Here is a 26,876-nt window from a genome sequence, read left to right as displayed (position 1 = left end):
TACAGTTATCATTTGAGGCTAGTGGAAAACAAAATGAAAGTTTCTGCTCTTTGAACTAACTTCTTGTCAAGTTGCCCTTCACCACAATTGCCACAGAATGCTGTGAATTGATGAAAATTAAATAAATAAATAATTTTATTTCATATTAGTAATTTATGCTCCTGGCCAAAGATTACAATCATATGTTGTTCTTTAAGAACTGATCAAGAATCCGTACGAAAGGCTTGGTCTCAGAGGTTTAGGAGATAATAGCTCAGGCTATATTAAGTTCAATCTTAATTTGTAAGGTGTGCCGAGTACACATTCTCTTTTCTATCAAGGCACTGCTTCACATTTACAGAAACATCCATACCGAGCTTCCCATGTTATTTGACAATTTTTCCCCAAAACTATCTTCAATCGATGAATGGCCAACCAATGGCCAAAAACACATTAGCCTCATCATTTGCAAATGCAGTCTGACTTCTACTGACCCGGCTGTGTCGTTCTCATAGAAAAAATGCTGCCTATAGATGCACTTTATGAATGTGTGTGTGAATGGCAACAACTGTACTGTAAAATTCTTTGACTGATCATCAAGACCAGAAAAGTGCCATATAAATACAAACCATTTCCCCTTTTCTCATTGACCAGTGGATTGTACATTGTGCTAAGACGATAGTGCAGTCCCGTTCTACACACCGTTTGCTTTGTGTTTATGTTCTCGAGCTACTCCAATATAATTCCTTGTCAGTAGTGAGTCCTCCTCAAACATTTCTACAGTATAATGTCACTTTTTATGGTTTAATTGTGTTTATCTACCTACCTGGTTTAAATGCAGTTAAGGTTTCATACTCAAAGGTTTTTCATAACTTAAGACTGAATTCACTAACTGCTGTTAGTGTGTGGCTCATATACAAGTTTGAATAATTTCACACATTGCGTGTTGGCTTCATCAGACGTATGTTAAACAATCAACAAAATCTTCACAACTTTAAAAGTAAAAGCTCTGTAATTGACCTCCATACAAACCATTGCTGCCTCAAAACAGCCATTGTGATTTTAATTTGAAGACAGATCCCCAAACAATAAGTAATTTTGTGGAAGTTGATGCCATGACTGAGACCAGCACACAACACGAGTCAGTCCGTCTGTGGCTGTCAGTACGATATGGAGAAATAAAAACACAAAATAATCTGGCTGCAATTCTGAGCTGCATGGTGACCTAGTTACAGACCGCTGCTGTAGTTTATCTGAGAACGTAAAAGTAGACATGTTTAACCCTGTCCAAAGACTGAAGGTACACTGCCTTGTCCCCACTGTCTGCTTCAGAGCAAAAGTTGCCAAAATTAGCACAGCGCTATCTTGGGAAATTTATAATATACATGCCAAGTGTGAAGCCGATAAAATTGGGCTTTGCAAGACACAGACAGACTGATGTTTTGGGAATTAGTAGGTATAAGGCTTTATGATATAGTAAATCATTTCTTCATTATAATGTCTTAAACATCTATTTTGGGCCAGAAGGGAAGAAAATGACAAGCTTGGCACACTCCTCCCTTGTCTGCCCTCTTCTACCGCCTTTTTGTTGCCTGCTGAGTAGCTGCATAACAACAGTAGAGGTCAGTTCTTTGCTAAAGGGCACTTTGATGGAAGTTAATTGAGGTAGACAACCCCATCCTTGTCTTAAACCTGGTCCCAAACATTTACCTGAAATGACTGGCTGCATGCATCCTTGGCCAACTTCCCAGCACTCTTTTTATACTTTACAGTAGAGACACGTATACGCGTTCCTATGGCAATGTGAATAATGTACTCGGTGGGAAAAGAACAAATAAGGGAACCAACAAAGATGGAAAATCAGGAAACAACAAAAATGACCTCCCAATGGTTCAGAGGTTCCACAAAACACACGGTATGTCTTCACAGCATGTATGCAGGATGCTCTGTATACATTTTGGCATTCTGTTGAAACAGGAACATTATCCACTCCCTGAGCTATTCAGAAGAGGCTTTGACCTGGAGAGAATTCATTTGAAATAGTTTAGTGGGTGTTCATGTAGGGCTGTAGTTATTGTATTTGCTTGTGTTATTTTTTTTCTTTCCCTCTCACAAGCAAAGTACAAGGTCTCGCCAAAATGTTTGTTTGAACAGAAGGATTCCTCTGGCATGGCAGCTGGCCTGACTGACAGGTCCACACGTCCTCATTACCATTCAACAGAGAGAATAGAACAGAAACAGAAAACATCAAAAAGTAATTAATCAGACCACACAAACACAACGGTTTGACAAGGATAGACCCTGTTGAAACTCATTTGAAACAGGCTTAATTGGTCCGCACAATTGGTAAAGTGAGTCAGCGTTGGTATCATGCAGACACAACGCTCTTTATTACTGTGCCAGCGTGGATGCAAAGCTCACTGTCCCGATAATCAGCTGACCATTCTGTGTGGTTTCACATAATACAGGACCTACTCTCAATGAACTGCAATCAGTGCTTTTGTGTTTATTTTTGCGAAGGCAGGAGAAAATATAATACTTCTTCCTGTTTAGTGTCTCTGTCCTGTCTGATTGGGAGACCTCACTCTAAAGGAATGGTGTATACATTTGATATCCTCTGTTTAATTGTGCAGATCGTTTGAGATGTAAAGGTCGAAAAGACGCAGATGCTTCGACCCCTTAATGTCAGAGAGTAGGACTATTTCTCAAACACTCAGAAAGAATTCACTGATTCCACAGTTTCTACAGAGCACAAAAAGCCACCACATACTGAGCTGAGTAAACAACAGTGGTTGCTCCATGGTCACAGGAGCAAGATGATCCGCTCGCCATCCACCATTTTGTTTGTCCTCTAAGCTTGTGATAATCCCAAGGAGCAAAGTGACAAACAGGCAAACAACATATCTCAGCAGCTCAGCTTTCACTGATAGGTCAGGGACAAGAGATTGAGAATGAAGGGTATCTGATTTCCCTGTTTAGCCCACCCACATAATCACTCTGAATAACCAGAAGTCACAGTCCCAGGGCCTCTCGTGGAGGGTGTCCTCAGCCTACAATAAGCCCTGTTAATATTTTACTGTGTGTTTTGAATTATCCTGTAGACAGTTCGGGCGAGGCAGCCTCATCATCTTCATCATCTCTCCACCCCCAGTCCACTCAAACAAACATTTGATTGTTGTGAGCTGCAGGGGAAATCTCATATTCTTCCCATTTGATATGTTTACATGGCTAAGGGAGGAAAGGGAATTGTGTCCCTCCATTTGTACTATGCTGGAAGGCTTCCCAAACCCAACAGAAATGTTGATGTCCCTTTTCACAGAAGGAAAAGATAAACACAGTGGTTGGAGAGATGGAGTGAAGATAATAGGAGGAAACATGTTTGGGCTGACTGCTGCAGCCATAAACACTTTGATAATGGTTCAAATGGTTTGTTTGATAGACAGAGGACATGTTAGGAATAGACTACATTGTGCATGTCATTCAATAAGCTGATGGAGCTGAGTGATGCTTCAGGGCACACGTGTGAGGAATGCTGCTCGTCGCCCGAATGCTTTCACAGCCTCCATTTCACAAGCGTTTTGTATTTTATACCTAATAATCTTTACAAGTATAACTCTATCACCCCACTAACCTATGTTCTGTTTTTGCACATAGAGTAGTGTCAGTGCTTCGTGGAAGTGTTTATCCAGGTAATTTTTCTCACCAATACCAACTCCTTTTTTATTTAGCCTCCTCTCACCTTCTTTTTTTTTGTCAACCTTTTGAAGTGGATTGACTCAATTTTGAAGATCACAAACTTGGTTAACTGAACCAGTGATCCAGGTCTGGGAGGAGACCCCCCAGGACACCACCTGCCAACTCATCAGGAGCATGCCCAGACAGTGTAGTGAGTGCATACAGGGATGCTTGGGCCATACACACTACTGAGTCACATTATGATTTGTTGTGAGGAAATTCATGCAAGTTGGATCAGCCTTTGATTTCATGATTTTCGGTGTGTTTTGAATCCAGCCCACAATGGGTTGTTGGTATTGGTTTCCATTTACTATTGTTATGTCATTTGGTTCTCAACAAATTATACAATGTACATCAGTAAAGATTTTGAAATTGAATAATTTGTTCATTAAGATATGATGTGTGATTTAAGTATTAATAGATACAAATTTAGATTTACATTCTGTATAACAGAAAAGAATGCTAATGACTGGAGTTAGCATTGCTGGTTGATGGGGCCATCTACCTTTGTTCTACACTGAAAGGCAACTATTGGGTGGATTATTTTTGAAATTGATGAATGTATTCAGAGGATGATTTCAACCACAGGCAGGTAAACATTTTCACTGATCCAGCAAAACATCTTAACATCTGTGGGATCAATTAGCAACACATTTGATACAGATATTAGTGGTTTATCACACCTCTGGAGATTGACAGTTGTGGTTTTTCAGTGATGTCTTGACAACTATTGGAGGGACTGTCATGAAACCTGGCACACATCTCCTTTCTGTCATCTTATTCATCCCTACAGGAGTTATATCCTCTGAAGTTTCTAGTGAAAGGTTCCCTCCTGGATGGAGGAGCCTGCATTGGAACTAGCACACAGTGCCTTAACAGCTGGAGATACAGTATACTGAGCATCAACCACCGCAGAATACTAACATCTATTGATCTGTTGGATTTCCATCTCAGTGACAGCTTCCTCCAAGCCCCCAAACTTATTGCAATCAGTCATGTTCATTCAAATTAGAGGTCACCACTCAGCAGTATATATATCTAGCTAACCTCGTTTGGCTCTGTCTGGCAGGTAACAGACTGTGTTCATTTGTGGGAGACAAAGGCAGTAAAACTTGGTTTCTTTCTACCTCCAAGAGGAGAAGGGGAGTTAATTAAAACGTGAGACACCTCACTGAATATCTTAAATAACGGTTTCCAAGCAGACTCTTCAAAACCCGAGAGTACAAGCGGGGATGGTGTAAGATTTGAGTAGGTGAGACAGAGAAAGAAAAGAGCTGGAGGGGGGAAAACACAGCACTAATCCAGATGCGACTAGGCAGGCTGAAGCTGCAAATTGCTTTTAGCACTCAATTTCTCACCTTAATTAAAAAATTAAAAGAGGGGAGAGCTCCAGCTACAGAATGCATCACTTCAGCATCTGCTTTCCATGACAAAAGTGGGACAATTGTGATCTGTTGTTCATGTTGTTTTCTGCCTGAGATCTCTGCCTGATAAAGCCCTGAGTGGTGTTGAGTCAGGTGAAACACTGATGCTTAACCTGTGCTGTTCAACATTAGTGGGTTGAATGGCAATAACTTGTGCTTTTGCCTGCTGTGAAAATCCCCAAATTGTTCTCTATTCAAGTTAGTGTTTTACCTCATCAACTTCTGCAATTATATAGTGAATAGAAATAACAACATTTTGCAAATTTTATGTAGCATTTGGTGTTGCGCGTGTTGTCAAAGGCATTACATGAATGAGTGTCTTCATATTTTAGGCTGTTGGTGGCTTTGTGATTTGTTATGTTGTCAAATGTACAAATTTAGACAGCAGAGTTCCCACAATATGAGTGTGACTGTTGGGATATTGTGTTCAGACCGAAGAACCTCATTAACTTCAGTACCACAGTTTTGTTGAGGTATCAGACATACATGTTCAAAGAAAAAAAAAAGAAAAATATGCTTGTTCAACAAAAAATGTCACCCTGGCTCAGCTTTGACCAATTTAATATGTGTAATTGAATAAGTGATCATTCATAATGCATTTAACTTACTGAGATGAAAACCACATTTCCATTGTAAACCTGATGAGTGTTGGAGCTTCTTGTCCAAAACTGTCAAACATACTTACAAACTTTGTATCATTTTGGTGTTTTTGCTATAGCTGATTCTGATATAGCTTCAAATATGCATTACTTCTCTGTTCAGATCTTGACATGCTCCCTTCGAGTGACTGATGTTAATAACACTGTTTACACCAGAATTAAAGCCCCTTTAAAAATCCTCCGTCTACATTGCTATCCTGCATCACTGTATCTGAACTGTACAGTAATGCAGTCTGCAGTAGGACAAGCTGAAACATACTCAGATAGATTTAAAAATCACTATTAAAAATATATATATTTATTAGGGCTGTCAAAGTTAAAGCGTTAATCTATGAGATTATTGTGACCTAGATTAATGCGATAAAATATTTTAACGAAGTTAACGCAGCTTTGTTTACATCCGGTGTGCGGAAGAAAATTCAGCTCCTCGAGCAAGCTGCCAGCGTTGCGCTTCAAACACAGCCCGTCAAATGATAAGTCCCGTCTGAATGAAAGCACAGCAAACTGCACAAGGACAGCAAGAAGAGTTGCTAGTTCAAGATGTTGCCACCCGGTGGAATTCTGCCTTGGAGGTTATCAAACGGATCCAGCGAAACAAGGGTCCGCTCGCTGCCACCCTGGCTCAGCGCTGGCTGAACTATATTTCTTTTATTTTGCCGTGTTTGTCTTATTTTGAAGGCCCACAGCAGGAACTTCTGGGGATTAGTGTAGCAGCGCACCCTTTATTATCTCAGAAGCAGATTCCCCCGGTCTGAGTAAGTTGTGTCGCTCTGTCTGTTAGTGTTTTAGTTAGTTTCTAATGGTTATTTTAGTGCATGAAACTGGTTTAGTAATATGCAACTTTTCTTTTGTAGATAACTGTGACTGTGTCCCGTTATGTTACAGAAAATAAAGTTAAACTGTTTCACTAAGCCTGAGTCAAGTGAAGTGAATGAAGAACGCAGCAGTGCAAACAGAGACCGTCACACAGGCAACTCCACTCCTTCCGTCCTCTCATGTGCATTTTTTTAATCTTCCTCGAACTGTGTGTGTGTTTGTGCGCCTGTTCATGTGTGCAGTCCTACTCTGCGCTGCTGAAGCGCCGCGCAGCGCCAATAATATCACATACTTTTTCTGTTATCAGCCTGCAGTAAAAAACGCATTTAATCATTTTTTTCAAGCATATACTTACTTGTTGCTCCAACATTAACTGCAACAGCGTCCCAACGTTTGTATTTTTGCCTAATATGTGCTGAGGATCATACAGCTCACTTTACTTCTCCACTTCAATTATTAATTTAATGTTGTGGCAAGACAAGGAAAGGCAGAGACGCAGGTACTGTTTACTGTCGTTTATTCAGTAGTCAGGAAGAACTGGCACATGTTCCCCTATGTGGTCAACATAGGCTGTGAAAGGGCGGCCTTCCAGCAGGAAACGGGAATGATGCGTAGCCAGGTACAACGCTAACAGTTCCCGGTCAAACACACTGTATTTTCGCTCACTGTCTCGCAAACCGCGGCTAAAAAATGCAAGGGGCTGCCACGCACCCGCAACACGCTGTTCAACAACTGCACCAACAGCCACATCCGAAGCATCGGTCGTGAGGGCGATGGGCGCCCGAGACGCGGGTTGCGCCAGAAATGCGCGTTAGCCAGGGCAGCCTTAGCCCCCTCAAAAGCCTGGATCCTCACAGGGGTCCAGTCAACCTGGTCCTTGGCTTTCTTAAGCTTCAAAGCACCATACAATGGTTGCAGGAGTTGGGCCGCACTAGGCAAGAAACGATTGTAAAAGTTTACCATGCCCAAAAACTCCTGTAGCGACCTGACCGAGACCGGACGGGGAAAATCCGCAACTGCATGCACCTTCGAGGGCAAAGGAACCGCACCCTGCGACGAAATGCGATGGCCCAAAAAGTCTATGACAGACAGCCCAAACTGGCACTTGGCTGTGTTGACAATGAGACCATGCCCATCAAGGTGCTGGAAAACCTGCCTAAGGTGCGACAAATGCTCATCAGCCGACGGGCTGGCCACCAAGATGTCGTCCAAATAGACGAAAACAAACGCGAGGTCACGTAGCACCGAGTCCATCAAGCGCTGAAACGTCTGCGCTGCGCCTTTAAGGCCGAACGGCATTCGCAGGAACTCGAAAAGCCCAAACGGTGTAATGACAGCAGTCTTGGGCACGTCCTCTGCCCGCACAGGCACCTGATGATAACCTCGCACCAAATCGTATTTAGAAAAAATTGTCATGCCCGCCAGACGAATCGAAAAATCCTGAATATGCGGAATGGGGTAACGGTCATGGGCCGTAATGTTATTTAAACGGCGGAAGTCGCCGCACGGCCGCCAAGAACCGTCCGCCTTGGGCACCATGTGGAGCAGCGAAGCCCACGGGCTGTTGGACCGCCTAACGATCCCCAAACGCTCCATGGTAGCAAACTCCTCCTTCGCGGTGGCTAACTTCACGGTGTCGAGGCGACGCGAACGTGCAAAAACGGGCGTACCCGCAGTGGGAATGAAATGTTCCACGCCGTGTTTAGTAACCGCGGCAGAAACTGCGGGCGTTGTCAGCGAAGGAAATTCCGCCAGTAAGCGCTGGAAGACATCCTTTGACGCCGTGAAATTAGCGTGTGTTAACGGCCCGGGTCCCCGTGACTGACACGGAAAAGACACAGCAACAATGAGCCTGCGATTAGCTACATCCACTAACAACCCATTAGTGCACAGAAAATCTGCTCCGATAATAGGAACCGTAATGGATGCTACAACAAAGTCACACAGAAATTTGCGTCCATTGAAACACACAGTCACAGACTTGGTACCAAACGTCTCTATAGCCGAGCCGTTAGCCGCTGTCAGACACGGACCACTGCCACGGGCCGAGAGGTCCGTAGCTGGAGGAGGGAGAAGGCTCTTCTGCAAGCCGGAGTCCACCAGGAACTGATTACCTGATATGGAGACATGAACGAACAACAGCTCCTCTTGATCGCCAGCGCCCACGGCTGCTACCGAGCGCCGGCTCTTCCGTTTCCCGGTGCCTCGAACGCGCACGGAGGAACGCAGCGGCGCGCCTTGCTGCCGAAGCGCTGATGGAAGAAACACAGCTGGCCGCGCTGTCTGCGGGTGGAAACTGCAGCCGTCAATGCCGGAACCTCGTTCTCCAACGTCGACTGCGAGGACTCCACGGCCACACTCTGCACGGAGACGTTCCTCAAAGTCAGCAGGATCCGGTCCGCCTGCTCAGCCAATCCACGGAAGTCGCCGGCCGCCAATCAAGAAGAGTTGGCGAGGGCTGCGCGCACCTGCAGCGGGAGCTGGCGCAGAAAGATGTGCGGGAACAGGAAACCCTCATCCTCGGAGCCCACCAACGACAGCATCTCGTCCATCAGGTCCACTGCCGAACCATCGCCCAAACCGGGAAGCGACAGTAGCTTGTCTGCTCTCTCCGCGGCTGACAAGCTGTAGCGCCGGAAGAGAAGCTGCTTGAGGGCGGCGTACTTTCCGCGCAGCGGCGGGGCTTGCAGGAGCTGCATCACGCGCCGGGTGGATTGCTGGTCCAAAGCCGCGACCACCAAAAAATACCTGGAGTCGTCTGCCATTACTCCTCGCAGATGGAAGAGAGCCTCGACGTGCTGAAACCACGGCGCGGGGTCGTTCTGCCAAAACTCTGGCAGTTTAACATGCTCCGCAGAGCTGGTCGATCGCGGAAGCTACGGCGCGATGGTCGTTGTGGAGACACGGTCCACGGGCGCTGGGGAAGAAAATACGTCTTCCCCCGATGAGGAAGGGACACTATCCTCCTCTACCTCGAACATGTCCAAAAAACGGGGTCACCATTGTGGCAAGACAAGGAAAGGCAGAGACGCAGGTACTGTTTACTGTCGTTTATTCAGTAGTCAGGAAGAACTGGCACATGTTCCCCATACGGGAAGTATATATAGCTACAGCCTTTAACATTACCCATCAACCCACTGGGTGAGAGGACACACCCATGAGTGCACGCCACAATGTCATCCATCTTCAAGAACTTCTCCGCTGTTCGCTCCGTTCAATGTCGGGTGTGGAGGGTAAATTACGTATTCTCCACTAAAGCCTATGTGGAGAATACGTATTCGTAATGGTGTCTCAAATACACCTTTTTTTTTTACCTTTTACTAATCTGGATGTTTCACTGAAGAAAGAAGCAGTGTTATTGTTTCCAAGGACACTGTTGTTTTTAAATATTTTTTTTTACACAATTTATCATACATGATATTTAACGACCTGGCTGCCACTTTATAGGTAGGTGTTATAGGCCTGAGTCTCTTCGAAAACACAGCATTGTGTAAAATACAGGCTGTCTGAAGTGATTACTCGTTAATTCATTAGATTTAGTCTTTAGAAGAAAAACAAACTTTTAATCGCGATTAATGAATCATCTTCTAATATGCAAAGTGAAAATTAAATCACTTACTAGTACAAGTAGGAAACACAGTGGAAGAGTATTTTAAGTCCTTTACAAAAACAAAGTTACTCCCTGCTGTGCAACTGTGACAATAGATTAAAAAAAACAACTGTTAAATACTGATTGGAAAGACAGGGACGATTGTCATTAAATAATGCTTCAACAGAAAACACGTTTTTAAATTCCACCCATGTTGCTGCCTGTGAGAGCACAAAAAAACATCCTTCTCATCCTATTTATAGCATTTTTAACTCACCACTGTTCTGTCTCAGCTTTCTCTCACACTCCAGTTCCCAAATACTGTGCAAGCACTGAGCAATATGCAGATGTTTCAGTCATGTCTGAGGGCATAAAAAACATGAAGTGAAAATCAAATATCCATAATACCAACGACAACGTGTAAATGAAGCCATGATTTTAAATATCTCGTGTCTAAAAAGAGTTTAATGTTTCTGGATGATTGTTTAAGTTCTTTTTTTAACTATTAGCTTTTTCCAACAAACGTTTCGACCTTTCTTGTTGCTAAGGGCCAGTTAATGATCTGTTGGAACTAGTGTGTGCTGTCCGACCACGTTTAAAATCATGTGTTTATGCCTGATCCCAACGGCAACAGGGAGGGTAGTGAAAACAGATGAAGGAGACAGACTCATGAAAAAGATATTCACAGTGTCGCACGCAGGGGTTCACACAAAGTGCCACAAAAAGTAGCATAACAAATGACAAAAGAGAGATAGCCTGGCTACTTTCCTCCTATTTTCTCCTCCTTGAACCGGCAGTCTTTTCATTTTAATCACTTCATCGTGATATTTATTGACACCTCACTGCAGAATGATTGCCTGCATCTGAATATTCACATAAAAGCACTGGATGGAAAACATGGATAGAGATTTGTTTAAAATGTGCTCTCAATTTTGGATGGATGGATGGATTTAAAAAGGTGTGTGTGTGTGTGTGTGTGTGGCTTACGTCAGCCACAACAATAAAACCATTTTTTAATGATGTGACTTTAATTACACACTGCTTCGGCAAGCATTGTAAGTCAAACATGAATCAGGAAGTAAAATTAGATGATAATCTTCACACACTGTTTTTTGTTTGAAATTTTGACCTTTTGTGCTTTGCAGAGGTCTTTTTGACTTCAAAAGTTTTCTTGCTCTGTATATTAGTAAAACCAGAACTACAAAAAAGAAAAAAGTTAATTTGTAATAAATACTACTTTTCCCTTGTGACTTTACTTTCAGCATGATATATTTGTATAGTCTGATTGCAGCTTTACTCTACGTCAAAGATTCTGTGACATCAGCTCCCTGTACACTAACAGAACCTCACCCTGGAGCTGTTAGCTGTAAACCCTTAGTTAAATCTCCTCTTCTCATTAAACCATTGAGGAAATCACTCATGTTTAAAAGCCTCTGTGAGGAAATGTTGAGATCACCATTAATGATACAATCATTACTACAATCTCATAATTCCAGGACTGATTAGGAGGTAATTTTACTACAGTCATAATCATCTTTTAATCAGAATCAAGGCAGCGTGTGCATGATGGAAGAAGAAGAATGTTCCTGTCAGCAGCTGAGAAATGACATGAATGAATGTCAAAGAAAAACATTCAATTACCCTAAGTCGGTTTACACAAGTGATTGCCGAGATGTTGTAGAGGTGAGGGGTACTAGAGGGGGACATGGGGAGTTTGAAGCGGTTGGCTGGAGGTCTGTATGATTTGATGCAATTCATTTTGATGGGCCAAGTTGACGTTTCCTCTTCGTGGCAACAGCTAAAGAGAAACAAATTATTTCTTACAGGCTGAGGCCAGTGTGGAAATCTGATGAGGGAAAATTACACATCACATCTGTCCTCGTTTTGGGGCAAAATGTGCCTAAAATCAAAATTCTCCCATGTAAATGTTGCCTCAAGCTCTGTAAGTGTACTAAAAAAAGAACTGAATATGTGCCTTTGTTAGGGAGTTTGTACATGCGTATGTTTGCGTATGTACTGTACAGTCTCCAGCCGGCCATCACTCAGTTGTCGCTGATCAAAAGGGGCACATTTCAAAGCCCCGCTGGATTATGGGAAGAGAGGAAACATTCCACTCACGCTCAGGGCTAATCAGGCTGTTTGTTCTTGCCCCATTTCAGAGTCCGAGTAAATTGGATGATTAAATTCAGCCAGACTGACAGACTGACGTGTGTCCTACATGGAGCTGTGACTGAACTTCGTAGCTTGGCAGTGGAGAAAGCAAAGGTTGGAGTCAGGAAATCACCTGAGAGCTGGCTCTGCAAAAAGTTGACTGACAGTACAGTTTTATGGTAAAGTCTCTGTCTCCAGGCTCACGTTGTACCCTTGATAATGAAAGTGTGTGCACACATACAAAAGCTTTTGAGCGAGACATGTGAAGCTTTATCTTGTTTCATCTCTGGAACATAGTTCAGGCGAACGCATTGTAAAGACATTTTCAGACACGAACCCTGGAGAATATCTGGATAATGTGATTTGGACTTTCTCCAGTTTCCCTTTCACATATGATCAAAGCAACAGGAGCTCCTCTGCTCGTACAGGTTCACAACCACAGGAATCTTCAGAGCGTTCAGGTGAGGGCTGGTGCAGCAGGCAGAGGCAGGATGTAACCTTTTTATTCTGCTGCGAAGATCACATGTTACAGCACATCAACACCAGCGTCAGTTCTTATCTCCAGCTTTGCCAGTGTGTGGAACTGCTTTTTTGTCCTGAGATATTTATATTATTTTTGTTTGATGTCAGGAGCATGTCACTCAGACATTTGCAGTCTCACATACATACCAAGAAAGTCAGGAGATATTCTGGAGTTTACCTCATGTGTGAAATCAGTCTAAAGGGCATTTTTTCACACACACACACCACATGAAAGGAAGGTTACACTGATGCTTGGCACCAGTGGAGATGTTTGACACACTGTGGGGAAAGATCTTGCCTTTGACCTCTTGGAGGTCCGTTCTGATAGGAAGCTCAACATCAGTCTAGCACAACCATATGGAAACCAGTTGCCATGGCAATACTACATACATAGGCCCTGCCACAGTATTGCCATTTAAGTAAATTTAAAGAACCACATAAAGATTACCCTAGGTTTCAACAAAACTGATCGATCTTCTCTACTCAAGCTCAACATCCCTGGTTTGCATATTTTCACCATCTTCTTCCTCGAGTGAGAACAAAGTTGTAGTTTGAAGAACCACATCTTAGCAGCATGCTTTCAGGTGCATGCAGTTACTAAAGGCTCTTATATACTTCTACGTATCCGTTTCTCGGAGAGGGCTCCACATAGGTCGAAGAGTCTTTTTGATTTTTACTAATCCGACCACTGTATGTCGAAAAAAATTCACCGCCAAACCCATAGGTGGCGCAACGGAAGACGAGCTCAGAGAAGCCTACCCCAATTTTGGGAAGAAGAAGTCCACGTGTGTCTGCTTATCTCTATCGGCTTGTCTTCACACACTGAACCATGGCAACTAACAGAACTAAATAAAGTGCAACCCAGCGGGTCAAAATGCTGATGTTATCGTTTCTTAGCGCAGCGGTTCCCCGGTCTTGTTTCCGAACTGTGTTGCTGATTCCACAGCTTGTAGCTTGAAGCTAGCCGGAGCTAGCTAGCTCCCCTCCCAGCTAGCTTCAACCTCAGCTTCCACACACAGTCAGCAGGGACTCCCGACACTAACTACTACCCAGTGTTTGCTTCTAACCTGGCGGTATTATAGAAACAGTGTCATGATAGAAGTGGAATTAAAGTCGTGACGGCGGGTTTTTGCACTGTTACCACCGCAGTTAGCATGGTGGCTAGCCCGCTAGCCTAGCCCGCTAGCGCCGTTTTGAAAACTCGTTATAACCGTCTGTGACCGTGCACACATGCTGTCAGTGCTCTAACGAGCCACCGTCAGCCGGACAACTCCGCTGGCTTAACAGACACGTCACATTAATCGTAGAATCGTAGTTGTGTATGTGTTTATTGTGAATCAGGAAGTTATAGGTCCGGAAATGACGTCGAACAGAAATTACGTCGTACGGAAATGACGTCATACGGAAATGATGTCGTTTGCGGACCAATCACAGCCAAGAGCTGTCCGTGGGCTCTCCGACATAAACACGGACAGTTAGAAAAATCAGAGGTGTACGAAAAGCTCTCCGAGGCGCTTGGAGAGGGCGTTCCACGACGGATAGGGCGGTCTTATCTATCCGTTTGACAAAATACGCACAAGCATAAATTGGCCTTAACTCTCTCTCTCTGTGCAAGCTTTAGGAAACGCCATATCAGCAGGAGTCTCGAAACCCCTGCGTTTAGTGTTTTGCTGCAACATAGATTCATGATGACTGAAAACAACTTTATAGTGTCTCCCAATGGCAAATCTGTTAAACAAAGCATTTCAAATGTCATGGATGATGATCTTAAAAGACCAGCTTCAAGAGAAAAATGATTTTGACAGCTTCCCAGAACCTGGCAGGAACTAGTGTGAGGGAGTGACTGATGAGCTACACAAATGGGACTTTCATATATTACAATTTCATATTTCTATTATACAAGAAGAAAGGCTTCAATGTCGGTGACTCTCTTTTCCTTGGATGAATAGATTCTCGGATTTTTCCCGATAGAATTTGTGTAGAAGTGTTTTTTGTCCTCATAAAGAGTCTCAAATCGAGAGGGTTGTCCTATATTTGGCAGGAGTATCAGTTTGGATCTGTTGAGGCAAGAAGCTTTGGAAAGGAGCTGCAGCATTTCATCAACTTGTGTAACATTTGTTTTTTTTAAGTTACTGGTGCTAAATTTATACATTTAAAACAGTCTTGGTGCTTAAATGGTGCCATTGAAAAAATAAAATAAAAAACAAAGGATAAAATGGAGGACCTTTTTTGTATAAGTAAAGCCATATATAGAGTTTTTCCAGTTTGCCTTTCACACATTCACAACACAGCGGGAGGTCCTAAGTAAGAAGTCCCCAACCCTTTGTGTCAAGGCAATATTGAAGTTCAGGTGCAGTTTTCACCTGCAAGTCTTAGTTAGTCTCAGTAATGGTTATGCTACAAGCTGTCACAGGCATAGATGACGTGATGTGCTGCATGTCACCTGAAGGATTAACATAATTTGCTTTGTTCAATTAATTTAAATATGATACAAGTTTAATAGAGTGAGATCCAAAATACACAATCAAATTCTTAGTCAAGTGAATTTCATGGGATGTGGAGTCAAAATAAATTAAAGACACACTTGTGACCATTGTATATATGTATCTTTATTAATTATTGCATTTCAGTTAACTCTGCCTTTACTTCTTAATAAACAGCTTATTTTTTCAATGTGCATTCAATCCTCTGCCTCATTTGACAACTTCCCTAGTCAAAACTTCCAGAAAGCAGGACTGAAAAATAATTATTGTAGTGAAAATGGTGATTTGGAGACAAAGATAGCCTGACAGTCAGACAAGGCATGCAAGACACAATATAGACATGAGTGGACTCCTCTAGAATTGGAATATAGAATATAAAATAGATGCAGAGGGAGATATGCTGTTAGTGCATTTATGGGCAGCACTTTTTCTATGTTGGGGTAAGATATCTTGCCTCAGGACACTTTAGGATGCAGGTTGGGGAAGACTTGGTTTCGAACCACCAAGCTTCTGGTAAGAGGACAACCGCTCTACCCCCTCAGCCACAGCAGGTTCAAAAGATGGAACAAGACCAAGCTTGATATGTCTCACTCAAAAGCTGTTGTATGTGTGCACACACTTTCAATATCAAGGGAACAAAGTGAGCCTGGAGACAGATACTTGCCCATAAAACTGTAATGTTAGTCAAATTTTTGCAGAGCCAGCTCTCAGATGATCCCATGCCTCCAACCTTTGCTTTCTCCACTGCGAAGCTACGTATACCTCAGTTCCAGCTCAACGTCAGTCTGGCTGAATTTAATCATCCAATTCACACTGTCTGTGTTTACAGCGTGCAGCACACCCACTCACTGAATCCTGAATCCTCTCGGCAGTCATCACATGCACGATTCACACAGACTTAATTTGTCATAGCACACACAGTGTATTGGGGAGGTGCCAGGGTGATGTCCATTAATGTCTGGTTCATCTGATTTGTACATTTGTGTTCACACATACAGGATAATATAATACAGTTCAAAGAGAGTCTCTGGAGAAGCTTATGAAAAAATACATATATTGAAAAATGTAGATTACCTGTGATAAAATAAAATAAGTTATGCAAATAATGGGCAGGCAGAGCAGAGAGTAAAAAGGGAATACACTTTGTAGAAGATTGAGCAGAGGGTCAAAAAGGAGAGGAATGTCAAGCTAAAGTAGCTGCAAGTGGGTTAAATAAGGTTATTGACAGAAAGAAGGATGTAGACCACACACACAGAAAAACAATTTTGTGGAGCAGAGTACTTTCAAGAGCATGGTCTCCACTGAGCCTCATCAGGATGGTCTTGGCAGAGTGGGAGAACACTCCTCTGCTTGAAAGTGCTGGGCCCAACCTGAGGGAGAAGCTACTTATCATTCTTAGTTGATTTGTTTAGATTTGTTTTGGTGGCAAAAAAGGATTCCTTGTGGATGTCTAATATCTCAAACAACATTTTTCTTTTATTTGCTCCTGTTTTAGCTCTACTTTTTCTACTCACTACTCTTTATGTATCATCTGGGAGCTAATAGATTCTGTCTGCCATTGAGCCAAAGGCCCTGCCATGGTGTTGTCATTCTGCCCAGCCTGCAGCAGGGCTGCAGGGGTTGGATGGGCACACAGGGTCCTGGGGGGGATAAAGAGGTCTGGCTGGAGGGCAAAGAGCAAAAAGAGATGAAATGCAAGTTCGGCTTGGGAGATGAACAGCCGCCGGAGTGGCAACCTGCATCAGAGGTGACCCTGCCTCCATCCTTTGCCACCACCAACTACAACTCGTCTGTTTGAGAAACTAAAACAATTCTCTGTGGTATCTGAGAATTCCAGTGTTTCTCATTCAGCTGGCAAGAAGATAAGTGACATGCAAGTGGGCAAAATGTATTTCTGATCACCAGTGGAATGGAATTTGTTGGGGCTGGTTAATCTGTGTTTATCATGTAGCTCAGAATCACTCACACTAGAAGAAAAATTCAGACTAAAAACACAACAACCTCAATTAGAATAATTTACTCATATATATATATATATAAAGAACAATGTCAGTTTGCTGGTCTGCAGACTGAAATTGTCAACAGCTATATTGGTTTATTGTTCCCTACATACACACATAAGGGAGGCAAAACCTCTTTAGCAGTAGATCACAACTGTTGTAATATATCACATTATCGTTCACATTAATAATGGCTAAATGATAAAATACCATCTCAGAGTTGGGTCTGTTTGTCTTTCATACAGTTCATAGAGCACAGTTTATGCAGCGCAGCACAGCATCGGGACAGAAGACACACCCACATGAAGTCCATAGAAACTGCAGAGTGTATCACTCTGATATTTGCGTTCTGACGTGCACCTCCTCCAGAGAAAATATGGAGGATCTGTGGAGTCCAGTGCATGTTTGAACTGATGTTTGTTTTGTAGGGTTCATACTGAAACACAGCAGTGTTCATAAATAGAGTACTGACCAGATCATCTGAGCTACAGGCAGGTTTGCCTAATAGGATAATGAACATTTTCCAGTCATTATGTTTGTGACTCACATAGCTTTAGGCACATTCCTCATAAGCTCTCAGTCGGTTTGGTTCATTGTCTACCCCCTGCCCCCCACCCCCTGCTTGCACGTCACTGATGACGTCACTTGGAAAACACGTCTCATGGAGACTCCAACAAAGGTTTGTGTGGTGCTCAGAAGATGAATGGTGTTGAGTTTGGTGATCCTTTAACTTTTCATATAGCCCAACCATGAGATTTACATATAATTGAGAGTGAATGAATGTTGAATGGGATGCCATACATTGAATTTGTGCAGTGTCTTATTTCTGCAACATATTCATGTAGTTGTTCTGCTACCAGTAGTTTTAAATGGTTGAATAAATAAAGTATACCTTCCATAACTACTCACTAAATGCTAGACAAACTAGTGCATCTCTGCAGAAGCAGAAGGAGCTGGGACAGCTCAACATCAACAAGGGGAAAATTCATTTCCAGTGAAGCACTCCATCTTATTGAGCATAGCATTAGTTCAAGCAGGTCAGGAAGTCAAGCTCCGCCACAATCTAGTACATCATCTGTTAGCAGCAGGTCTTGGTACAAGCCCATGTCAGCTAATGGCTCAGCTAATCCCCTCCTATGCATTCAATTGACAATACTCATTTTTTGCTGTTTAACCCCGCCCACTCGTCTGATTCCAACGGAAGCCACTTCAAAACCCACATTATTTTGTGGTGTCTGCTCTGGTCTGTGTTTGGGTTCTTAAAGCTGGTTAAGCAACTTAAAACTAAGAAGATTTGCCCACTGGATTGGTTGCGATCAGATCAGAGACCTCAACCCAACAGAGATGCTGTGAAATTAGCTCAAGAGAAAAATGTGATGGCCTGATCAGCAGCTGTGGTTCAACCCCATAATAAATGCTAATGTGTGTATTTAATTGACAAAGATTAGAATTGTTTGAGAGTCATCAGCTTTGACGCCTTGTGTTAAATATCGTTGACCTAGATGAGGTTATTCCAAAGGGTTATCTTGACACTGTAGATAGTCATGGATCCAAATAGACTGATTCATACTCGCACACACAGAAAGGCTTGCATGCATGCACAGAGTCCAGCAACCATTCAGCCTGTGCATTCAGGCAGCATTTGCATGACTGTCATAGATTCTCCTGACATGGGCCTGAAATTGGATCTAATTTAGCGCTCCCCAGAGACACTGAGTAGCACACAGTAAATTATTTAAAAACAGAGTTTGGACTGCATAATTCTACCAAATAAATGAGGAATATGAGAAGAGAATGGTTTGTGAAGAAGAGTATCTTTTGACTCAAGTTGTAGCTCGTTTATCATGATCACATAATAAAGAGCGTGTGTGTGTGTTCAGCTAACTAGATATGCAGGAGATGTAACAGCTCCTTAGAGAAAAAGGGAAGTATTATATTTTTTTATTATTTTGAACATTATTTTGGACACTTCTCGGCATAGAGTGACTTATTATATTAAAACAATATTCTTATATTATTAAACTCATTTAATGGCTCCTTTTACACTGTCTGGATATATATGTTATTTCATAAAGTCTGTTTTAATTTTAAACCCTTCCCCTGCACACATTTCACATTACATGACATTATAATCTTGTAATTCTATTTCCTATAATACCCTTGTTAACACAGTTTGAAGAGAGTAAGTGAGCTCGGAGCATCAGTCTCGCTTTTACATGAGTGTAGTGCATAGCAACTCTGGGCAGTTAGATGGATCTGACAGGAACACACAGCAGCAACCCTGAATATGGTGGCAGATACTGTAGCATGCTTTAATTCCCATCTCATTTCTAATGCACAAATCAGATGGGCTCCAGTGCTTTTGCAGCGTCTCTCCATGCTTATTTCAGTTTGCCTTCAGTACTCTGTCGTCCTTCACTTTCTTTCTTTTATTTTTCTCAGCCTCAGCTTAAGACTCTGAAATCTCTCCCATGTACATTTCCTGACATGATAATAAAGGTTTGCTTCAGACTTAATGGCTGCAGCACTGGAGGAGATTTTCGGAGGTTGGATGAATGTACTGTCATTGAGTGCCTTAATAATTCAACAAGAGCATCTTCACAATATCAATCCGGGCACAGAAAAAAAAAAAAAGAAGATGAATGAAAATTGGACAAACCTAGATTTAATGAGCTCCCATTTAATGGCATCTGGATCTGATGAGATTGCTTGATAGAAAAGGTCACAGTGGGGTGTTATCTTTATTAAAAGTTAGTTCATAGGACACGTGTAATGGTGATCCTCTCAATTCACTGGATTACAATCTCTTTGATAGGTTAAATACTTAACATATGTGCAAGCCCCTTACATGTGTTCCCACCAGCTGTGCTGCTATCACATGCCTTGCTGGTTCACTGCTGTGACCTGTTCTGTTTCCCTATGGGGCACACAGAGCAGAGCCACCTCTGACACTGACACTAAACTCCACATAAAAATTATGATGAGATGACAAACATCTGTATATGGGACACCGGCTTTAACCACGACTGACTTGCTGCAGTCAAACTGGATGATATCTCTGTTTTTGGATTTTGTGTGAACATCTGGTAGACACCATGAAACTACATTTGAAGAATGCACGAGGGTTGAGTTATGTCTGGCAGCCGGCAGCAGGGTCGGAGTTGAGGACTGGTAACAGCTGCCTGCATCAAGGTAGGTAGTGTGGATGATAACACACTTTCTTTTTTGGGACATTTTCTGTGATTGACATTCAGTCGGACAATTAAATAAATCAACTGACTGAGACATCTTTTTAAAGATTCTGAAATTATTATAACATCTTTCTGTGTGGTTTCGGATCATTAAAGAAAACACGGACACACAATGGCATATTTAGAGTGGGTGGACGGGCTGTACATGTAGAAATTGAGATCAGTGAGTCGAGGCTTGTCAGGTCATATCTGCTAAAATGCAGCTCAAAGCCAGCAGACTGGTTAGAATTAATTTCATACCCTGTTTATCTGTTCATACTTCCCCTCCATCCTACCACAACAAATCACTTACTCAAAAAATAACTCAGGTTTATTTCTACTTATCTTTGAAGCTCAAGACATACTGTTATGATAACACTGTAGCCACCAAAGTAATTGCTGACATCTGGGAAAACGATGGTATCAAGAAGATGAAGTGAGATAGGACAGGAAACGTGATTGTTCACATGTTCATGAGACAGGTTGTAAACAAGCCAACTGTTTAGCCAGATTACAGTGTCTGAAGAGATTTACGTTGAAGTAAAACTGAAACAAAACACATCTGTGGAGTTGGGGGTATCCTCCATTGCACAAGACACTGTGTATGGTACAATACGTAGTGATGGATGTTTTCACTGTGGGTCAAAATATTGTAGTTTGCCTAAGTGAGTACTTTCAGCTAATCCAAATGTGTAGTTATCAGTACTGACAAATGACTGTCAATTCTTTAAACGTTGCAGAGTAGTCAATTCAGAACCATGTCTGATTCTGGTGCAGTGTTCTTTCACTTCCACTTATCAACAAATGTAAACTGAATAAAGTATGCTGGGTCAGTCGAGGTATTTAAATCCACACAAAAAACATATTTTGTTTAAAACAGGGACATCTACTATCTATACATTACTGTGAGTCAATCTTTAACTATTTGTTGTACATAGCTGCTTTCGTACATCAATAGATTCCTGCAGCCATCTGATAGTAGCAGGACATAAATCAGCTTGCTGAGATTTGACTGTGTTAACCTTAAGCCGACTACGTGCAAGTGACATCAAGCTGATACAAAGTAACCCTGTACGTTGCTACACGTATCAGACTGACTGGTTAAAGCTCAGAATTTTGCTGATGAAGTGGGGGGTATCAGATTAAAGTGCCTCATCAGTCCTGTGTTTTGCTTAGGTGTTAGAATGGTCGTCCTCTAATCAGAAGGTCAGCAGTTCGATTCCAGTCTTCCCCATCCCGAATGCCGAAGTGTCCTTGAGCAAGATACTGAACCCCAAATCGGCACTTCTCATAGAGAAAAGTGCTGCACATAGATTCACTCTATGAATGTGTGAGTGAATGGGTAATGTAAAACTGTACTGTAAAGCGCTTTAAGTGGTCATTAAGTCTAGAAAAGTGCTATATAATTACAAACCATTTACCAAATATACAGCAATACCTCCTTTTAAAATTTGTTTTTGGGAAATCAGCATTTCATTAAGGTGCAAATGGTTTAAAAATGGATGTAAATATATGTTGTAAGACTGCAAAATGTGAACTGAAATATGAAAAAATACAATGGGATTAAGGTTTAGTGATTTCCTTTCCTCTAGTGTGTTTTTTTGTCTGGTCTGCAGTGTTAAAAACAATCTGAGTTCACAGAAAATAGTGATTCCGAACACGTTGTCAGATTTATGGCCGATACAGCCGCATCACTATGCCTCTCATTTGCCTAAAATACTTGCCAAACTGGTCTTTCATACCCCCTTACAAAGCCTGTTAAAGCGGGAGTGAAGGCCAACATTTCCTACACATGCTTGAAGTGTCAACCAATCACAACAGAGACGGCCAGCTAGCCAATCAGAGCAGACTGGTCTTAAATTGTACGTGGGTTTTGAGACAAGAGCTAAAACTGAGTGTTTCAAACAGAAGCTGAAAAAGAGGAGAAATTAAAGATGTCTTTCTGAAGATTATAAAACATGTAAATATGTTCAAGTATAAAAGTAATTAAAATGAGCAACCTCACTTTGAACAGAATATGTATTCAGATTATGTTGCTGTACCTAATTTCCATTTGTTGAGCTATTGCATATGCATCACTGTGATTGGACAGCTGTTTCAGGATGATAAGAGCAGGTGAGCTGGGAGGAGCCCACACAGTCTGCCTCCTAAACCTAACATATCTCAATGTATGGCTTGGAACAATGACAAAAACAACCAAAATGAGGTCTATGTTGTAATTAATTTACTGAGTAAGCCTATAACTATGCTGTGGATATGTCTATACTGTTGCTGTAAGGTGTGGACAAAAGGTAACAAATCTCAACCTTGACAAAAAAAAAAAATGGTTTCCCAACCTTTAAAATTAAATATTTAGCAATGAAATTACTTGTATTGGTCACTGCAGGGGAAACTGTGAACACAGCATCTGTGGAATATTTTTCAGACCACATTACTTTTAAAAAGCAGCCAGTGAAAAGCATCACTGAATACAACTATCAAGGGGGAGGAAATAGTTGGACTTTGATGTCACCGATGTATCACAGCATTTACCTTACACAATTAAGAGCTCTTCCCATCAGTGTAGCACTCTCTAACTTAATCCATCTGTGTCACCATCCAGGTCCCCATGCAGGACCTAATCTAGGCTAAATGCTACTATAATCCAATTAATCTGTCATAGCACAAGGCTGCTGATGATATTTTTACTTTCTGCTGACACGTCCCATTTCCCTCCTGGCAAACTAAAGTGGAAGGATAACTTAATTTGGCTAACGGAGAGCAATAATAAAAGACACTTAACACAGCAAAGATAGAGGTTGAATGCAGGATGGAGAGAGCAAAGAGTGAAAGTGTATGGCTTTATAATGAGCTGCCTGTGTTGGCTCCAAACTTGTGTTTACTTACTGTCATCGTAATAATGAGCAAGCATGGTTCACACATCACATCCATTATACATCACTGAACACTTTTGACCTGATGCCATTGGCTGCCATAAAGAAGAATGTAACATCTGCAGTTACCAAGGTGGGTTCTCTCAAATGACACACAAAGGACAAACAGCTTCAGTTTACGGCTTCTTTACTGCAAAACAAGATCAGAGGCATTCCGTCCTTGTCTGCACTCCCCTGAGCTTTTCGTCAGCCTGCGATCTCAGCCACGATTGGCGCCTTACAGGTATGTCTCTGTCACTCTGCTACTCAGTCCAGCTGCTACTGCATTCAGAGGTCAATGGGCCTCACTCACAAATCTGTGCTTAAACCATGCTTAGGAACTTTTGAAGCAGAAATCAATTCATCAGTACGTTCTTACATAAATTTGATAGTAGAGTACGAACTTCCTCAGACTATGCATACGCACAAATGATGAAGGACTAGCTGTCCTGGAAAATGTAAACACACACCCTTTTAACTAAATGCATATTATGTTTAACTCTTAAAAAAAAGTCTCTAATAGACAAAAATAATTTATTTTACTATTGCATTGACCAAATAATCATGAAATTTACACCCTTTCATCCTCATCGTTTATTGTCATAATTAAAATCTTGAGATCATTTATTTAGTTTACAAAAGAGTATATAAGAATGTTCATATAGAAATGTAACAGTTCTGGCTTTAATCAAATTATTGATTAGCCTATAATTGACTGTATTCACCTGTAGTGGCTCCTCTTAGGGTCAATACATTAAACTGTATACCATAAGTTATTACATTAGCTAGTAACTCATGCGTGTACATTAGCAAAACACAAGTTAACTAAACTTGTTTTTTGTCTTTTGGCTAATTAGATATAAATTGCTGCCACCGGAAGCTTTGTCCTTTCTTTATCACCACTCAGCTCTGCAAGAAAAACAAGCACAACTGGGACAGGAGCTTAGAGGTGCAAAAGTAGCTGGTGCGTGAATCCAGCGGCGATTTTGCGCACACACTTATTTTCGCCGGAGCGTTACAACATTTCTGCGCACAGGTTAGTGAATGAGGCCCAATGTGATAAGACAAATCCAAGTAGCTGTACCGATCAACTGAGCCAGCTCTGCACCTCCTCTCTACCCTACAAAGCGTCCGAGCCACACCCACCTCCAAAAAGGATATTTTGGAAATGTGCTAACAACAAGTCTTGATAGTAGCAGTGTAGCTGATAATGTGAAGTATAAGGTGTTGACATACGGATTCTTCAGTTGGACAAATTAATGTCATTCAGTAGGTCTTTCTAAGAGATGGCAGCAGAAAGGAGACGGTTATGGCCATCTGATCATGTGACCATTGTTTGACCTCCACTTTGTTTTTCTTGTGAGCTTTCACTGTCTGAAATAATCCCTATGTTCTCCTGGAAGAGAATGTAAACTGTAATTGTTGACATTCAACATGATTTCTTTTCTTTGAGTTAATGAAACAACTTTCACCAGACAAGAATGTATTGTATGTTTGTACTTTCATTCAGCTGAACCTTAAAACTTGGTGTAGATAACCTCATTCGGAGTAAAATTTGAATGTTGGGGCTCCTGAAGATAAGTCACTAACTTCTTCAATTCTATTGGATTTGGCTGGTACACTGTTTACACCTGAAACTCCAAAAGTGTTGTATGGACTCAAAGACTTCACCTAGCCCTTGATCGGCATAGTGGTGAGTAGATAATGAGTGCATTTTTGTTTCTGGGTGAACTTAACCATTAAGTCAGTGCTACACAGAGCTGCCTAATGTCGAACACACATAATGGTTCCTGCCTGAGGCCTGTTTATGTTGGCATTCTGTTTCCTGTTCTAATCCACCTGCCCCTGAACTTTCCTTCCTGTTTCCAGATCCACTTGCTCACCTGTTTCCTGTTCCCAATCACTAGAACTTCCTCAACCTACCTACACACCTGTTCCTCATTTCCCCATTTTCTTATACCAGCCTGTTTTCCACAGTGACTCATCAGACTCATGTTCCATGTCCGTCTTCGGTCTTCATGCCACTACCTTGCCTTGTCAGTATTTTGTTACCTGCTGTCTGCAGGGATGTGCACAGAAATCTTGAGGGGCTGTAACAATGCGTATATTAAAACAGCATGATGTAAGGTTTTTACTTTATGTTACTTTAAATGTCGTTATATGTGCATATCTGTTCCCCTTGTAGTATAGTTCCACATTGTACCCTTAAGAATAGAGTTTAATTGTCTATATCTGTTTTTATATTTCATTGTTAGGGACATGGTCTTTTTATATGGTAAATGGTCTGTATTTATATAGTACTTGTCAAGGCCTGATGACCACTTACAGCACTATTCATTACAGTTTACACCCTTTCACACACATTCATGCAGTGCATCTCTCTACTGCATTCTCTCTATCACACATTACTCACCATCTAGGGTAATTTGGGGTTCAGTGTCTCGACCAAGGACACCTTAGCACGTGAATGTCTCCCTGTCTGTCTGTTTATCTGTCGTCTATCAAAGGCCTGGCCCTGTTCGAAAATAAATAAAATAATATTCATTAAGGTCACTCTGACCTTGAATACTCAAACCATTAAGACACCAAAGATACTGTAATAATGCAGCTAACTCTAATGATGGACAGAAACAAGGGTTTTACCAAAGACTACACAATTTATATACTATTTAAAATTTAACAGCAGACAAATATGATACCAATAGGAAATGTATCACACCAAGTTGTAAAGAATGAGTCATGACAGGGTTGAAGACAGGTATAATATACCTAAATCTGCATGATTAAGAGGAAGTAATTGAAATGTAGGGTCCTTAGTGGTATAACTTTTCAATAATGAGGAAGGTCAGATGTAGAAATAAGGATACACAAGATGTTATCTCCTGCTGGTAGTTTGAAACAGCCAACTGGTCTCCTCACCAGAGCAAATACTAGTTTAAGTCGCCCACCAAGTACATTCATAAAAGTGAACAAAATAAGATTGATACAACAAAAGATGGATAATTAGGTCCCTTGTAACCACAGATCTTGGCTAAGGCACCACTAAAGCCCCTCTACATTTGTTATGTGGCCTTCAGAGGGTTCAAAGTCTGTTTTGTGCATGAGCTTTGAAAAACAAGAATATATTTGTCTTCTAAATTAGAATCACTTTAATAGAAAAGTGTGTTATATGAATATAGCAGAAAGAACAACTAAGTTGCAATGATACTGTTGGATGCATTATAATATAATTAATCCCTGAAAAAACAGTACAGGATTAGGGTTAGAGTTAGGAATCAAGACTTTGGTGGGTTTTCATGCTAAAGTTTAGCAAGAATAAGCATGCTTGTTGAAAACACAGTTTAGAATCCAAACATTTGAGATCACTCTACAGCTG

General features: G+C 41.6%; 1 pseudogene; it reads left to right on the top strand.

The window, feature by feature from the left end:
- The window catches only part of LOC133021301 (uncharacterized), a 69,375-nt pseudogene extending 52,219 nt beyond the window's left edge, over positions 1-17,156 (top strand).
- The last annotated feature ends 9,720 nt before the right edge of the window (positions 17,157-26,876 follow it).

Source organism: Limanda limanda, chromosome 16 (assembly GCF_963576545.1).
Source record: "Limanda limanda chromosome 16, fLimLim1.1, whole genome shotgun sequence".
In the NCBI taxonomy this organism is placed as follows: Eukaryota; Metazoa; Chordata; class Actinopteri; order Pleuronectiformes; family Pleuronectidae; genus Limanda; species Limanda limanda.
This window is presented reverse-complemented; position numbering and strand designations above follow the sequence as displayed.